Source organism: Poecile atricapillus, chromosome 4 (genome assembly GCF_030490865.1).
Source record: "Poecile atricapillus isolate bPoeAtr1 chromosome 4, bPoeAtr1.hap1, whole genome shotgun sequence".
NCBI lineage: Eukaryota > Metazoa > Chordata > Aves > Passeriformes > Paridae > Poecile > Poecile atricapillus.
In genome coordinates, this window is record NC_081252.1 from 5,589,607 (window position 1) to 5,605,991 (window position 16,385).

Consider the following 16,385-nt stretch of genomic DNA (forward strand, 5'->3'; position numbering starts at 1 on the left):
ATTCCTAAAGGCACCACTACAGGTACTTGACTCATCCTTCAGACTGTAAATAAATAAATGAAGTCTAGGAGAAATCAAATAAAGACACTATGTCTTCTAGGTTTTGTTGGGGTCTTTTTTAGAAGACTTCGTAGATTTGAAATAGGTCTATTATTAAGGAATAGTTCCAAAGGGACTTGACTTACAGAAATTACTTTATACTTGGCAGTCCATCTCATTGATTGCAGTTCCTTTTTTTTCCAAATATAATCCAACATTTTCACTACCAGGTGTGGTGGTTGGAAATGTTGGGACTGTAGAACACTACAAGGCTAATTTCTCCTCCGGTCTCCATTATTTTTATGTAGCTCAGCACTTTCTCATCCTTACTGAGATCTGCTGCAAATTTAAAACACCCTAACAGGGCTGAGAGAGTCTTGCAGCAGTGTTTATCTACTCTATCATTAGAGTTCTTGTTACCATAATTCCACAGTTCTGAGCAACAACTCTCATTTTAGGGGCAGGTAATTGAGCTCTATGATACATGAATTGATTTGCAGGAGAAATACATTAAAACCTGGTTGGAAAAGCAAATTATTCAGGATCTTCACTCTCATTGCCTTTTAGAGCTACCACTCTAGGACCACTGAAAGAGTTTACTTTAGCTCGTGTCAATGAAGCTGCAATTCAGTGTTTGTCCAAAAAATGTTCACATTCTACAATGAAGGTGAGGTTACTGTGGTTTCATGAGTTATAAAGGCAGAATTAGAGATTACTGCAGATTCTTAGATCAGGACCACTTCCCAGCTCAAGAGCTATTTAGTGGGAAGAGCCAAGGCAAAAGGCAAAATTCAAGCAAGTGTTGCTGATAAAGTGAGTTATGGGTTCTACATGAAAATGTTAGCAAGGGTGATCCAGTCAGATCTCATGTCTGCCTGTGGTTCAGCACTGCAGCTGGTAACACCCAGAGCACCAGATCCAATCCCTCCTGGGGAGCAGGTTTGTTAAAGCAAGCACTGTTGTTTCAGGACCAGTGAAAGACAGGACAGAGACAAAATTGATAGGACTCCCTCAGTGCAAACACAACTTGCCCAGCGACAAATTTCCTCCTCTCTGGCCCTACTTGTAACATCCCTGTTTTCAAATTCCTATTTTTACCAGCTTCTCATAAAAGGCATTCTTACTCAAAGAAGTGAATGTTACAAGTGTTCATTTGAATGAAGCCAACAATTAAGCAACATCTTCTCTCAAGTGATTTTGTAAAAGTTATGGTTTAGTTTTCTTCCTAATTGCTTGGAAAAATTGGATCGGTGCAGGAAATGGGAAGGGTTGGCTCAAAGGGATGGGAACCAGCCAGTAACTCCTGCTGCTGCTGACCTGCTGCAACTCCCAGATAAGAGGACAAGTGCTTCATTTGTAATCAAGTCTATCTAAAAGACAAAAAAGGCAGAAGGACAAACCTGGTTCATAAAGGCAGCAGTCTGTGACCAAAAGCAGCAGAGTCAGCAGCCAGTGTTTCACTCCTGATGAGAGCCCACTTGCAAAAGTTCCACTTGAGCACCTGCTGGAGAGCAGAGGCTGTTCTTCTTTGATGTGTCAAACCATAAGAGCCATACTTCTGTTGCTATTCAAAGAACAGGGATAAACTCTGGGGTTTGTTAGGTTTTAAATAGTTCCCAATTTCAGGCCTAATAGAAGGCAAAACGGAAAATATCACATATAATAGGACTTAAAAATAGAAATGTGGAAGAACACAATGTTATACTCATGTTACCTATCACTTTTTTCAGCTGAGCAAAGTCTTCACAAATATTATAAATACGTATCTTTTTCCCCAATGAAAAAAAAAAAAAATAATAAAAAATCTGTCTTGTAACCTGAAAGAAAAGACATAAAACCGAAGCAAACCTGATTCTTGTAAACAGAAACTGTTGCTTAAAAATTCAGTTTGGGGAGCATAAATAGTTAATTGCCTTGAGCATGTCTTAGAAGTTCAGATTTACTCAAAATAGTGTCAAGAGCAAACAAAACTGCAAAACAATCTCTTTTAGTAGGAAATACCTTGTGAGAATCAAGTGTTTTCTTATCATCTTTCACTGTTTCACTTTAAGTCTGAATCTTGTAACTCCAGCTCCTATAACAGCATCAGTGGGGGAGAGAGACAATGAACACTCCTTCTGGTATTTGACTGACTGCAAGGTTTTGACATGTACAATATTAATAAAAATCATTTATTCTCACAGGGCTTTATTACAATAACAAGCTGGTAGCTTTAGATATGTTTAAGAAACAGAAAGAAACATCTGAAGTAGTAGGACAAAACCTTCATAAAAAGGTATATATCAGATATACATATTTATATTCATATCTATATCTCCAATTTCCCAAAGCATTGCTCTAAGAATTACACAAAACTGGCTACAAAATTTACATTTTTTAGGTTATTTATTGACTGTAAAGTGCATCCTGATTGATAATAAATATCACTGGGGAGCATTAATTATTAAACATACATTGTCCAGTCTTTAATAAATCAACTTTAGTAAGAACAATTTTAAATCTAAAATTAAAAACAATTTCTAGGACACTTATTTTAAGTAATTGCACTAATAAATAATAAGACCTTATATACAATTAAATGACTAGCAGCTAACTCACAGGATCATAGTAAGAATAATATATATGTACTGCAATTTTAAGTGTTATGACTTCAAGAATTTCTAGTAATATCCAAGCATTACTTGCTAAATAACACAAGATTTGTCTGATTAAGTCTTTGTTTAAGAAAATAGGCAATGGGAATAAGTAAGAGCTGAAATTAATGGTAAGTGCTAGCTTGTAAAGACAGAAATTTACTTCTGACAAGTAGGAAAACATGCAATATATTCCTAGAGTTAACACATGTTCATAGTGCAGACATTACTTTTAAAAAATTTCAGGTTAAAATTGACAAATGCGACATGTTTTGCTATATGGAATTTTTTCAAGTGACTATTGTTCTGTCTGACAACACAGACTAGAAAATGTCCTGCCTCTCAGAAATATTATTCTGTTTCTACTTTTTACTTGATATTTTTCACTTTTCACAGAATTTTTTTTTTTTAGTTTTAGAAAAATATAGGACAAAAACAAGGCTTCTGTTGCATTTCTGGTTTTGTGGCTCAAAGTCATTGCTGCTATTATCATTATTATTAATAATTATTTATTTTAAATTACCTCCATTTAATTTGGATGAATTCTTGAAACAAACAAACCAACTCACGTATTTCAAAACCCGCATTTTAAAGTGTGATATTCCAAATAATCCAGCTCTATGCAGCTCCTCAGGGTTCACTTCCATGCATATTTTCTGAGTTCAGAAGAAATTTGTCAACTGTTTTACCTGGGTTGAACAAGACATATAGATTTTGAGGGGTGACTATGGCTCTCATATCATATTCTCAGCAATGATAATTTGATTTTTTTTCTCTGCACAGGTTATTTTCATTCTAGCAGCAGCCAACCAGTTGGAAATGGTCAATCACTTTGTGCTGCTCCCCAGGCACAGCTCATCATGGGAATCTAATCTGCTCAAATGAACCCTCTTGCTGCACTTCCACGGATAATTAACCCTTGTATTGCCATGGGTTGTGCAAATCAAATCTCACCCATCACCGTCATCTGCACATTGCTCCAGGAGCCATAATTGCAAACAACAGCTCCTCTTTTCCATGATTACTCCTGAGGTTTGAATCATGTCTGGGTACAATTCTGAGCAAAACAGACACCCCCAAATCCATCCATCATCTCAACACGTCCCAATGTCATTTCCAGGTCAGCTCCAAAGCTGTGCCAGGGAAGCAGCCCCGTTTGCTGGTTTCCCAGGACAGCCTGGGATGTGAGGATGTTTTCCTAGGGCAGCCTAACGTGGCTGAGGACAAAATCCTCTCCCCACAGCTACTTCAGCAGTGCCTTTGACATTGCTTGTGCTTCATGGCCTATTAGGTGGCACTTCAGAGAACATATTAGAACTCACCACCAGACAGACTGTTCACCTTCTTGACAATTAGTTTCACTTCCCCAGGACTTAGCTGAGTAAAAAAATCACTGCCCTTTGTCTATGACTCATGTCTTTGTCCAAGACAGTAAGAAATAAGACCAAAGAAGATTTCCTCCTGGTCAAAATCCGTACCCTTATCTGTGTGTCTCGCAAATCCCTGGTTTGGAGAAGGATCTAAATTGTATTTGTTTACATAAATACCTGAACTGAAAAACAAGAGGCAATAAAATCTCCTTGAATAGCCAATGTTTTGTCCTCTGGTGAGTTTTCCTGACACTGGACCAAGCTTGCAGAGTCATGAGAGAAAGAATTTCCCAGAACAGAGACAACAGAGAGTAGAACAAGACACCAAAGAAAGGAAGGCTCTGGGAAAAGGTATAAAAAACACATTTTGTGATATATACTGAAATGAATATTGACCATCCTTGGGCGTCAAGAGACATCCTGATGAGCTGAATAACACATGGCCATAGAGAATCCAAGCCGAGGGATGGGATGGGGGAATCTCCTTGACTATCTGTGTGATCCTCAGGTATTGATTTAACACACAAGTAGATAGAAAGCTGGCAGTAGCTAAACAGAGTTTGAGATTTTATGACAGATACATGAACCCAGAGACACATTCCAGACTGTGGACTGCTTACAAATAGCTCACAAAAAGGACCTCTAAAATTAGCTTCCACAAATTCTATGGCAAAAATCCTTTATCTCATGTCCTTCTGCACGTTATACAGAAATTATTTCTTTCCAACTAGTCATATTTAAAAACTGAGTTTCGTTAATGTTAAAAAGGAGATTTTGCAGGGTAAAATCTGCTGCTTAAATTACCGTGGCTCATGGAATCAGGTTTTTTCAACTGTGTTTAAAGCCTATCAGACCTTATTTGCAGATAATATCATATAACCACAGACTACATGCATTTAAATTCTTGAAGGGTACTTTTGTAACTTTCTTGCACTACACTGCATTGGCAACATTTTCATTCAGTACAAGACACAGAGTTTCAAAATTGATATAGAGCAAGCCCTGCACTCAGCAGCAACAGGGAATTTTGGAAGCAATGGCTGTTAGAAGCACATGGAGGAGCCCCCTTGCATTACAGCTTACTACTCTAAGGCATTTCTAGAAATGGGTGGAAAAAAATACAAATTACATTTCAACAGCCATTTCCTGGGTTGCACTTTCATAGGCCAATGCAATGATTAGCTCTGCCACGCTCTGAGCAACTTCAAAGTCATCATTAGTTGACAGGAAATAACCAGAATACTGCTTAAAAGACAAAATAGTTACCAACATATTCCTAATGTTTTTACTCTAAGAGATTATTTGAAGATCACAGGATAATGGCTGAGTCCCTTGATGATTTTTCCATCTGACACTGCATCCCCACGCTTGGTGGTCTGACACATAACTCAGCTTCATGCTGCATTATCAACACTTTTGGGGCAGCAGAGATATTAAACCAGTCTGAACACATTGATGTGCAGGTTCCTGCCTCACTGTCCATTCAGTCATCCCTTTCAATTAGAAGCATTCACCATTCTGCCATACACAGGGAGGAGTTTGTGTTGCCTTGTTGAGTGGTTTAAGAAATCTGTCTCTGCAGGCAACAACGGTCTGCAAACACAGAGATACAGAAAAGCTCAGACATTTGAGAAAATCAGAAAGTTTGGTTGTCTCACTGCATTTAGCCTGAGACAGAAATGATAAGTCAAAATTCTCTTGCAATTACCAAGCTAAAAGGAAGAAGTAATGGGAGAAGAAATCGATGCAATGCTACAACATTTTAACCTATTCTATCCAAACATTATCACTTTTCCATCACATTATTCTGTGTTCAACTTGAGTATTAAGCTGACCTTTTGGACACCAAAAGGATAAAAATGCATTAAAACTTCTTGTCTTTCAATCACAAAGACACATCCAGTTACTTGTCTTTCATCAGGGACAACTCCTTAAGCCTTAGGTTGAAATTTTTCCTGCCAAACTCTAACAACACACTTTTGCCTTCAATCCTCTCTTATTTGTTCTCCCCAAAGGCCCAAGAGCTGGGATCAAATGAAGCTTTTCTAATGCTCTTTGCTGCACGGCTCATGACTTAGAAAGGATAACAGTGGAGCTTATATGACATTAACCTTAACTCGAATTTACACGGAAGGAATTACATCCCAACAACAGCGTTTGGTTTTCTAAATCTGATCTAGCAGAGCAAGTGCTACAGTTCCTGACTTCAGTCATCAAGCTCAAAGCACAACAATCACAAGTATCTGGAGCAATCCAAGAGTCTGGGGAAAAAAAAGCAAAACAATATGCAGCAGTACCAACACAGAGCAACTGAGCAACTCTCAGGAAGACATTTAAGAGCCCTCAGATTGTAATTAGACTCCCCCAAACGCTCCAAGAAATCTGTGTATGGAAAGTGTTCTGCACACTGCACGTAAAGATCAATCTTCATTTGTGGGGAGGCCTGTTTGGAATACTTGAGTCCCAAATCAGCTACAATTGTGGGATCAAGTGTTAATTCCTTTATGGCATTAAATTAAGAACTTTGCCTTTGTCTTGGAAATGTTCTCAACTAATTCCACTTTTAAATATGGAATGGTAAAACCATATCTGGGCTGGAGGGCACTAAAAATTCACAAGGATATGAACACATCTTGCAGGCAGCTGTCCAGCACCACTGCAGCTGTATCCCAGGAATCCCCCTAACAGAGCTCAAACAGAGTTCTTCACCTTGTCTGTTTTACTGTGGGGATCACTTGAGTATTCCCAGGTCAGGACTCTGCTGTGAAAACCCACAGAAAATTAGTCACTGCTGCAGAGTTCGCAACCTGAAATTAAAGCCAAGAATTAATTCAGCATGAGAACACAGAACACAATGATAAGACAGCTGTGGTCACAAGGCTGGGATGCAGTGGCAAATATATGCCAATTGAGCATTGGGGTGGCTTCTTTTAGACATAACACCAGTGAGGAGTTACAGAAAAAGATTTGAAGGAAGGCGATTCAATCAGTTTGCAGAGATTTAGAAAGCTAATGGTGAAAACAGCATTTTTTTTTTGCAGCAATGAAATGGATGATGAAGGATGGTATCACAGGTTTGGCATCAACTTTTTAATGACAATTGAAGTTAAGCAACACAAGTACCCAGGAAGAGCGGACAAGACCCTTTCTGATACATGATACCATGAGGAGATAAATTTCAGAGAGCAAGGAGGAAAATGTGATTAACTCTGATCCCTAGCAGAAAACCAGAAAAAGCAATAGAGAGGAGGAGGCTATGTCCCCTGACAATGGCTGGGCAGAATAAGCAAGTAGAAAACTTGACCTATATTCTTCCCACAGAGGTAGGAAAGATTACATGAGGAATTCTTTCCTTGCGGAAAACTGGCCTTGTGTTTCTTTAGGAGTAACTTTCCATTCATTCTGGAATTGGTCAATTAACATGAAAAATGTAAAAGGAAAGGCTATAAAATCTGCCTCTGGGATCATTCATTTTTCATCTGTTTTATTTAATGAGTAAACAAAAGCAAAAAACCAACTCTGTCACAGCCCCTGCTTTGAGGTGTGGAGCTGCATTACAGCAGTTACCTCTCAGAGCCAGAAACACAAATATAAACACAGGATCCTGTACAGAAACAAAGCAAAATCTGATAAGACCCTGCAGGTCTTGTCTTTAATTCTGAAGCCATTGAGCATTTGCAGACACCAAGGTATTCCTCTCCACAACTAAGCTGACAACAAAAAACAGAGGCACTGATTAAAGTTGTGACTTCAGAACGTTCCTATGGGAGTTGGTCCTTTAAAATCCCTTCAATTCCACTAAAATGTCTTGAGAATTAAAAAGCAACTCCAACTTTCATTATTTCTATGACTATTAATTTCAAAAACATCATTACTGGTCTTTTGTCCAGACTCCATGTCATGGGGTGACTTCACCTTTAAGATAGTTTTGAGAGCTAAGGAAGTTGAAGCTGCAGGTGACTGATGGGAGTCTTTTCTCCTGACCAATTATCGGTCATTTCTAAGAACTGACAGCAGTTTTGACCATTGAAAAGTGACATCAACCTGTGAACACCGCCTTAAGATGTAAAGCCAGAGCTCTCTTGTTCTCTTTGGGTTTCTGGCTTCTGACAAGGTAACAAGGCTCTGTCTCAGCCTCTTTCCCCCCCACCTCCAGGCCGAACAAGGCCGCAGAGGGTGAGGGGGGAGAAACGGAGCCGGCCAGCCTGGTTTAGTTTGTAGTTTCTGCTGCTGGACTGAAACCTGACACCATGAACACTTGCAGCTTTTCCAAGACTTTAATTCTTTTTCTACCTAGATAAACCGTACAGATTGCTCCTTTTTCCCAGAGAGACAGAGAGAGAGAGATAATCAACATGAAGACATCATAAAAACCATCAAAGAGAGTGAAGAAAAGAGTTAAGTTTTACATGGGGAAGAGAGAATAAGGAGATGCTTTATAAGCTGAAATATTTTTCTGTTAAAGCTATGGAGATGTTCTGAAATGTTCTAGACAATAATGTTCTGAAAAAACCTCCTTTAATTTATGACAGAGTACATAACGAGGAATGGAGTGTTCAAAGAGTGGATTTTGAGCAAAAAGTAGAGTAATTGTGATACAGTGAGGTGCTGAAACAGAGTGGAGCAAAGATTTGAGGCCTTGAGGGCAATGAGAAAACTGTTTTCCAGCAAAGCTCACAGAGACAGATGATGAGGACTTTTACCTTTGAATAACTCATCCTTAAAAAATGACAGCCCTAGACTCATGGCGCATACACACCTCAGAGTGATGTGAAATGGGAGGAGTGAACAGACGACAGATTTCTGGGCAGCTGGCATCAAAGAAATAGAAAACTATAACAGAAATACTTTTCTTGTGAGAAACTCCATAGATTAGCAGAGAAGACTTCTGTTTCTCTACAAAGACTGATAAAGAGACTCTAGCAAGAATTGGGACTGTTTTAAACACCAAACTTCCAAAGCTGTTTGTCTCTATGTTGTCATGTGAACAAGGGAATGGTGGGTACTGGGGGATAAAAGGGTTTTCTGGAAGTTTATTCTGGTGTTCTTATTCCTGTACTTTTGTTAATAACCTTTCTTTATTCCTTTTAAGTTTTAAGCCTGTTATGCTCTTGTTCAAATCCATATCTCACAGCAAGAAATAAGTACGTTTTCTAGTAATTTCTTAGTTACTGCTTTAAAACCACTACAATTCTGTTTTCACCATCACGTCAGATCAGCTCTTGGACTCACAGCTCACCACAGACCTCGAAACAGGAGGCAAAGATCAACACCAGTTGGCCTTTCAGAACTACTCACCCATCTATTACCTTTCTGGGGCCAGCTGCAGAAAATGGGGGGGAAGCCATTCCAAAGAACACGACCAAGGAAATCACACAGCACCCGGGACTTTTTCCAGGCATCACATTTTTAATGGATGATGGGAAGTAACACAGAAGCAATTCCCGTCCACAGAAAAAAAGATTTCAAATGGTTTTGTCTCAAGGACAATCACTGGATGTTGACAATTTCTGGTGCTGAAAGTTACATGAGGTCCTCAACACTGAGCAATCAATATCCCCACAATCTAAACGGTGAAATTACAACCTCGGCAAGGAGAAAAGTTTCAGGATTTGCAACTCATCTCCAACCCTCAGTAGAACTAAACCAGCAGAATTTCCCTGAGATGGCACTGTGTTCTGGAACCCCTCAAATACTCACTAAAACAGACTTGACTTTCACTAGGACAGCTGTTCATGAAAATCTGGGGGGAAACCTAGGGGAAGTGGCCATGTGCACGCACATCCCTTCCCGCAGCAGGCACAACCAAATCCTCCTTTGAATGGCCTCAAAGTTGAGCAGCACTCATTGGCACAGCCTCTTCTCCTACACACAGGCCAGGGAGCAACACGGCAGCACCAGCCAGATGGGCAAGGACAAGAGAGAGCAGATGCCAACGAGGTTTTCAAGCTGTGCCAAGGGAGGTTGACGCTGGCCATTGGCAAGAACTTGTGCCCAGCAAGGGCCATTAGATCCTGCAATGGCCTGACAGGGGGCTGCTGTTGGAGTCATCATTGTGGCACGTGTGCAAGGCAAGCCAGGCCGCAGCGCTCGGGCCCCGCTCTGCTGGCCATGCTTGCCGCCATGGCTCACAGCTTGGACTCAACATTCTCTTCTCAGGGCTCTCTGCAGCCAGGGCCTTCTGTGCTTCTGTGACATCACAGCCTCTGGGCACGGCACACTGGCTGGCAACTGTCCCCAGCTGTTGCTGCGCCCCAGAGCCCAGGCAGAGCTGCTTGCACACAGACGCCCAGAGCCTTTCTGCTGCTGCCACAGCACTATGGCTGCTCACGGCTCTTCCGCGCTCCTGCAGCTTTACCTGCTGCTGCTCTTGGCCCATCCCCTCGACCCATCCACCAAACCCGAGCGGAGCACGGATGCCTCTGCGACGGTTCCGGAGGATTTCCACCTGGAGGAGACGGACTCTGCGCTCATCTGGTGGGCGTCCAGGATACTCCTCCTCATCGACGTGCTCCTCATAGGAATGGCCATGGGATGGGCCCTTGGGAGAAGATTTCAGAGACGCTGGGGAGAGGTGAGGCAGGGGTGGGGGGTCAGGCAGGCGGGATGGGGCAGACCTTGAGGGCCTCTTGGGCACCCTTTGGCCAATGCCCTGCGGCAGAAGGGGCCTGAGCTCCTGGCTGGGCAATCCGGCCCAGGGGCTGAGCCCCATGGACAGCACCAAGCAGAGGCGGCCAGAGCTCTGCCTGCTGCAGCCTCTTCCCCGGGGCAGCCCAGCCCAACTCAGCCCGAGTCTCTGTCTCCCAGGCCAAAGGCAGCCCCACACGTGCCGGCCCCGCTCTGCCCCTCTGCCTCTTCCATGGCGATCCCTGTGCTTTGCCTTGCAGCGCAATCTCCAGAGCCCTTCCGGCCCTGCAGGGCCCCGCCGCCATCCAAGACTCGGCTGACCCACGAAGTCGATGCAGCTGCTCAGGAAAAACCGTGACCTGATGCGGCTGCTCCTTCGCTCCAGCTCTCAGCCGAGGAGGCCAACCACCAAGACGGCGGCAAAAGAGGGCATTGGCAGGAGACTCCGCACCTCCCCGCAGCTCTGACCTCCAGCGCGGCACTCCGTCCTGCAGAACCTTACGGGGAACGGGTGACCAGTGCCCAGCCCAGGCACTGCGACGTTCCCCACTTTAGAAGTTAGACACACCCCTGTTGTTCGTTTTAGGATTCCCCACCACGTTTCCCCCAAGAAGTTGACCTTTCCCTTAGTGTTCAATTCTAAACAGTTCAAGTCTTGAAGATTTTTAGGCTTAAGATTCTTACCCCATAGTCTTCTAGTAACGTTGGACTGTAGATTTTACAAGTAGTCAAGTGAATAAAGTTCACATTTTCTACACGTTGCTGCGTCATTTTCTTGATGTTGCACCTGAGACCTGGGGACTCCTTGAGAGATGGGTTTGCATGGCAGCTCCAGACTGCCTGCAATGGAGAGCCCCAGTGCCCCAGCAGGCTTTGCAAGAGTCCGGAGGGCAGCGGGAAAGAAGAAGGTGGCCAATGTTCACCTGCCTCCACCTTCCAAGGAAGCTTGGAGTCAAACCCTGTCTGCACTTTAGGGGGGACCCTAAAGGCCCCGGCAGGCATCAGGATGGCCCCAGGACGGGGGGCTCGCAGGACTCTGGGGCACCACGAAAGGAGCAGGATCATCCCTGCAATGCTGCGAGAGAAATCCAGAGACGGCTCCCCTGGCATCCAGGCAAGGCCTGGATTCAGGCAGGCAATTCGATCCACAGGCTGCCTGGGCTGTGGCAGCTATCAGTCCTGCTTCATACATTTCTGGGGGGTTCATATATATAGATCTGTCTTTAGTTCTTTGTATTTATCCTGGTGACCCTCAAAATAGGATTAGATTTCATTTTCCTACAAAACAAAACATCCGTTTTTTGATTTCTAGCAATCAACCATCTGTGCTCCCAGTTCAAATCACTTCTCTCGAACTTCTTCTGCATCTTGCTCCTTTACAGCACCATCAAATACCTCTGTTAAAATACAGAGCATCAGTGCAAAGACCACAGTCTTGTTACTTTCTGAAGAAAGTTAACTTGGATGACATACCTGCTTTTAAAAGTCCAATAGGAACAAAACCTACAGATCAGCTTTAGAATTTCAAAAGCTGCTTCCTCAACTCTTCCACACCACTTTACCTTTTGGGGACATTCAGCAGCCATACCAAACAAGCACAGAAAAGAAATGGAAGAAGAAATGCAGATAGTCAGCAGCAGACCACCTACCAAAATACATTTGAAATACAGCTCCAAGTTCTCAAAGAGCAAGTTTGAAGTGTAAATGGAGACACTCACACAAAATTACTACCAGTTGCTACTTCTGGCATTTCCTCTGGGTTTCCTCTTCATTTTTTCATCTCTCACCCAAAGGGAAGAGAAAAAAACCCAAACAAACACAACCTTTCAGGCAGAGAAAAGATGGGGTTGCTCTTGAAGAAAGCATTGGATTCTGCCTGTAGAAGAACCTGTTGGGAAAAATATTAGCTTTTAGCAAAATGCCACTGTGCTGTTGCACTTGTTCTACCACTGGGAGAAAGAACAGGCACGTCTGTAAGGCTCCTGCAGCTCACCCTGGCTGAGGCTCATTGACCACTTAGCACTGCAGGCATCACTGGCAATAACCATGGTGGAAAATGGGGAGGGAGCTGGAGAAATAAATGCTTGCCATTGCCTTAGCAAAAAAAAAAACCAAAAAACAGTAACAAAAAACAGAAACTGGAGAGAAATGTGCAAAGTTGCTTAGGAAGAAATAAAAAATTACCATCTCAGGATGCTTTTTCTTAAACTTGAAAATGAAGGTAATGAAGTTTACTCATGTCTCTAACACAGAAGGAAACATTTCAGTCTAGATAAAGGAACTGGACACATACAAACATCTACACATATGGGAATTATTCTGGAAGCTGGATGGCCCATGGGCACTGGGATGTGCCTCACATCAGAGTTTTCAATGCAGCTAAGGGTGCAAATGACTACCGAGTTCTCCTGACTTCAAAATTTACGTCTGAAAAATCACTACATGAGAGCAAATTTTAGATCAGGATAACCTCTCACTGAAATTATTCAAAAGAATCAGATAAGGTGAAATGATCATGCTGCAGAAAGATTCCTGGCTTTTACAAAAGAAAATACAGTCATATTCAGTGACTTTTTTAAAGAAACAAAACATGGACACACTACATTCTCATCACTTCATGGTACAGTGAACAACATTCCTCTTCATATCTCTCACAGTAGTAATGGCAGGATAAAAGTACCAAAATGAAAAATGCTATCTAAGAGCTGGTATTCTCCCACACATATGGGATACCTGTGCCTGCTTCAGAGACATCCAGCCTGAGTTTTCTACAGCCCCTGTAAAAACCATAAACATCAGGCAAGCACTGGACTGTTTCCTAGGTTCTCTCAAAGCTTATTACATTGGTTTATGCTTCCAATGGGTATCAGAAAAAGTGGAAATCAACATCAAGGAGCGGCATAACTTGATAAAAATAAAAGCATCATTGGCACATGAGAAATTATAGAAGTATTGATTAGCTAAAAGATTTTAAATATGCACCTTTATCTAGTGCTACTTCCATATTGAGGCTTTGAAACAGGGACTGTAATTTATAGCATCTAATTTTGAACTCCAGCAGATGTGAAATCCTCAGCCTCCCTTTCCAGAGTAACTGAGACATATTTACTATTAAGATTTTATACCAGGGGCCTTTTTGTTTACAATGTTTCTTGCCAGCAAACATACTGGTTGCATGAGTACCTAAACTCAATGTATCCCCCACCACTTGTAAACTGTTACAAAGAGCAACTGGTTTTTATCTGTGCTAGTTGTTGACATTCTACGTTATCAGGAGTAAAGTGAATGTGGAAGATTTTCCACAGCAAAATAAAGAATGCACATAGTAAACCCTGGATCCCAGCCCTGAAATCCAATTTTATACTCATTTCTTTGGCTTTGGAAGACATTAGGACAGCCTGTAGCTTACCAGAAATAAAACATTGACACTGACAATCCTAGTTTAAGCAGCTGTTCTGCAGATGCAAAGGAAGATTTTGAATGTTTCCTGGACAAGCAGCCTGAAAATTACTCTCTCACACATGAATAAGCATCAATACAAGACACACTGTTACAAACCTTGTATTTCTGTATAACAGATAATGAAAAACCATCTGTCCATTGTGCTTATTTGCCAAGCAAACAGCCCAGCATACCATTTTACTACAGGAATTTAAGACACCCTACCAATAAAACAATATTTCTTAACTATTTCATTCTGTCTGCAAATGCTGATTAAGAACTTCTTTATTTAACCCACCTCTTTCAAGGTCAGTCATGAACATAAAAAGGAGATTCATGCCTGAAAGTATAACTGTCTTCCTCTTTTGGATTTGGAGAAAAATAAGAGACCTTCAAATTAGTGAAAATTAGTGCTGACACTATATTCTACAGGAATTTCTCAAGTTAAACATAATATTTCTGTGGACTTGTAATGATCAATACCCCGTGCTCTCAATATCCTGTTCCACTCCTAGTTGTTTCATGATGTCAGAAGCCAGTGGGTTTTAAGAGATAAACTGTACTCAGCACTGCTTTGGCCCAACAAATAACATGAAGAATATGTTTGCAATTAAAATTCACACAATAGAGTCTTTTAAGTGAACACATTTTAGTATCAGTAGCAGCACATGTCGATGATGAAAAATACACAATGGCATGGTACTCGGCGCTGTATTATGCAAATGGATGCAGCAAAGGTCAAAGCTTATCTCAATCTCATAATAATGTAGTCTGCAGAGAATAATTCATTTACACTGTGCTTTCTTATATTGTGTACCACAACACTAAAAGCCATTTCATTTGGGAATTTTCTTTTTTTATGTTGCAGAGAGAAATAACATCAAAGGTTTTCAACTTTCTCTTTGGGGACCAGGGGGAAGGGAAGGCACAGTTCTTTATTTTCTATAGCAACACCAAGCTAAAATAAAAGCACTAAAAATAATGCCTTTTAATTGCTAAGATGCTGTTCATTTTTGGTGTTTAGGAATGAGATTTCTATGCCCAACAGCTGCCTTACAATATGAGAGCAGAAGTGTTAGAACAATTTCCATGAGGCAAGCAGTACTATCATGATTCAGTTATACTGCACAGTTCCCTACAGAGGATTACAGTTTAGATGTATTATCTATTTCTAAACTGCCAAAGCCCTGTGCTGGGGATTGCAAGTGTCATCCAGAGCAGAGAGGTTATCAAGTTGGAAACAGAAAAATCCAGGATGCTAACCTGAGTCTGAGGTGCTGGTTGGAAGTTGGGAAGCTGCTGTTCTGTCACTGTAGCCCGACCTTCTACATACACTGGTCCAGTTCTAATTTCCCATCTACCAAAAAGAATAACAATTTCTCAGCTTAGCAAGAGAAATACCATTCAAGAGCTGATGCTCAGAGCAGCCCATGCTACGTTATGCAAACACATTTTCACACCTATTTTTAAATACACATTACACATAGAGAATTGTTTAAACAAGAGTGGTCCTCTGACATAAGCCTCAAGAGAGCAGATCTCTAAGCAATAGGATGAGATGTTTGTGTTCTTCTAAATCTGAGGGATCTTACTCCTTACTCTCAAATATTTGTACTGTCTTGTCATTTTGAGCTGGAAGCTAAATACAGCTGCTGGGGAATCAATGGGGTCACACTGCACAGATGACAGAAAACCACCATGACCAAGAAGTAATAACTACGTTACAAGAAGCCGTGTTTTACACAACCGGTTTAAAACAATTAACTGAGGGTTAATTGGTACCACTGGAAGTCTGTCATTCGTCAGAAATCTTAACTCTCCAATTCCAGCTTCACTTCCTTTAGCTTAGTTTTCTTCATATTTTCTGGGAAGCTGCACATTTGTGGTTGTTTCAGGGGAACATGAAGAATGATTTTATCCTAAATTTCAGTTTTTAGGATTCCACTCCGAGTTTTTCCAGAATGAAGAATCTCTTTGACTATCCACCTGTCAGACAGGCACATTTAGCACCGCCTCTATTTCTAAGCACAGATACTTAGATGTCGCTATGTAAATGAAAAATACATTAATAGTCAAGATCCCTTTTTTTATGCTCCATCTATTTGAGCAAATGCAACCATAACACATTAAAGACTTGTAAGGTAGAAGTAAAGTATAAATCGAAGTTGCATCTCTTTATAATTTTCTATTACAGCAGTCCAATAATGGAATTAATAAAACTCGCATTTTCATGCTGTCAAGTTACATTAAAAAGCATTATTTAGCCCTCTCCAAA